Source organism: Pundamilia nyererei, unplaced genomic scaffold, assembly GCF_000239375.1.
Source record: "Pundamilia nyererei isolate P.nyererei 1_Seehausen unplaced genomic scaffold, PunNye1.0 scaffold00355, whole genome shotgun sequence".
Classification (NCBI taxonomy): domain Eukaryota; kingdom Metazoa; phylum Chordata; class Actinopteri; order Cichliformes; family Cichlidae; genus Pundamilia; species Pundamilia nyererei.
The window spans coordinates 345307-347933 of record NW_005187756.1 but is presented as its reverse complement, the minus strand read 5'-3'; positions in this window follow the sequence as shown (position 1 = coordinate 347933).

Below are 2627 nucleotides of genomic sequence, written 5' to 3'. Positions count from 1 at the left end.
TATAAGTGGTCAGAAACTTGTAAATAACTCATGAAAGTATAAAGTTACGTTGAAACCAAGCACACCATTGTTTTTCTTGTGACATTACCAATAAGTTTGATGTGTCACATGACCCTCTTCCTATTGAAAAAACAAAAGTTGTATCCAAGATGGCCAATTTCTAAATGGCCACCATGGTCACCATCCATCTTGAGGAGTTTGCCCCCTCACATATACTAATGTGCCACAAACAGGACTTTAATATCACCAACCATTCCCACGTTATTACGGTGTATCCATAGAAATGGCTCACTTTTTTAAATTATCAGATAATTTAAAAAAGTGAGCCTCAGAGGGTTAAAAGATGTGGCTCTGAAGCAGTAATGTCTGTGTATGATGCTTTTTCATAAATAGCATACCTCGTGACAAAAGTGTTTGAGAACTCCTAAGCTAAGAGAGCTAAGATAGCTAAGGTAGCTAGCTATCTAGCGATAGAAGCCTCTTCTTTACTTTGAGCTTGTGGATGAGGCAGTGGCTTTGTCAGTGCTTGACTCATCAGCTGCTGTAACTATAAAGAATACCTCTTTCCTTCATATCTTCACCTTGCCTGTTAAAGCTTCTTCCACAGCCAGAAATTTTATCTTTGGTAATTAGCCTAGCTACCACCAGATGGTAACAATCCTTACAAACAGTTTCTTTTGTAATGAGCACTCCAAAGGGGAACAAACTAACCTACATTTCTTACAATGGCACCGTTAGGCTAATGAGTCGGGTTTCAATATACGTTTACTTCAAATGCACCGCGGTATTGAAGTTCAGTATGCTCCCTATTAATACCTGCGGATACAGATGATGACAGGGTTGAAAATAATTTGCAGCACGAAGCAGATCAGATGATGAGTCAACAGAGGCAATGGAACTGCAGCATTGCTTTTGAACTCTGAACAGCACATACTGCATGCCTCCAACAGTGAGTTAAACGTATCATTAAGTTCAAATTATGCCCTGTGCTTTCAGGAATACACATAATTGCCTAAATGTCCAGATATAATTCTTGAAATCAGACTCGTCATCTGTTGTGCTTTCACATCACAGTCATGTCCTTGTCACTAAAGCGACAGGCTCTGCACCGATTCAAACTGGTGCAGCTATAAACTCACGCGGCCTGTTGGTTTGCAGCGGAAAGGGAGAGTGGCAACTTGGTTTAATGATAATAGCTCTGACGATAGCGGTGATAATCCTCCTGCTATTCTTGCTGACTGCAGAGAGCCCGCGCTTTGTTCTCCGCTCCCCCTATTAGCGTGATGGAGGTTCATTTTAATTTGAATGGACCATCAGTTGGATAACGGTAGAATCGCTCGCCCGTGTGTGAGTTCAGACTTGTGTGTAAGAGAAATCGAGCATGGAGAGAAATATGTGCACACGATAGAATGCAGGCACATGCATGTATGTACACACAGTGTGCGCTGTCAAACAAAGACGCAATAATAGAGAAGGACCCGCGGGTCAGTGTGGCGACCTTGCTGGGCTGCAGGTGCTATTATCTTCCTGGCACCTGTTCCGGGAGAGTTCTTCCTCACTGTCTGCCACAGCTGAGGCTTGAAACACTAAGATGGCAGACAAAGGCTGCAGTGAGCAGAAACATTATATTTCTTATGCTGCTTTTGATAGATGCTGAAAGGAAACTGTACATGTTCGACACATTTTTAGCACAGTTCTTTAAATAATTTAGTGAGAGATTTCAAGGGGAATTATTTTACATGTATAAGCATACATATATTTATTGGTGTTCTGTGTTTAAAGCAGTATTTCTCAATATTTTAGGTGTAAAAAAACCCCAGCAGAGCTTAAAAAAAAGTGCATTAAATAATCAGCTAAAGACTAATCAGCTGTTTATATTTTTTCGCATTTTATTATATATAGGAGAACTGATGTGTGATTCTAGGTTTGTTGTCATGTACACCAGCGGTCCCCAACCCCCAGGCCACGGACCGGTACCAGTCCATGAGTCGTTTGGTAGCGAGCCGCAAGAGTTGAGGCTCGGGTGAGAAATTTATGGTTTTCAGGGTTTTCATCGTTAACTCGATTTCCCTGGGTCTTTTCCCGTGTAGTTGTGTCTTATTTTGAAAGTAATATTCATGCGTTACCATAGCGACCAGAGAGCATTGTTACTCTCAATGTTGTTGGCGCATTTCAGGAGGACGCTGCTAATAAAGTTACACAATTACACAGTGAATTGCGTTTTTTTATTATATTTACAAAACACCACAGTTTCTGTCTTGGTCCTATCATTTTATTTTGTTGTATTTATCCATGACACCTTAAAGGCCGGTCTGTGAAAATATTGTCTGACATTGAACCGGTCCGTGGCGCAACAAAGGTTGGGGACCGCTGATGCACATTACAGAAGAACCCAGAGAACTTCCAATGTTCTAGATTCCTGAGAATTCTGAAAGAAAGGCAAAATCTGATTAACATATAGCTTAAGGGTCAATTAAAAGCTAAAGCTATGGCAATTAATGTTAGTCTTTAGCGTCCTAAAAATCACATTCATCCCCACATTACATTCCCACATCATATGAGAGTGTTTGAGCTCAAAAGCATTAGACCCACTGTGAAGACATGTTTAGAAACACTGACTAACAGCA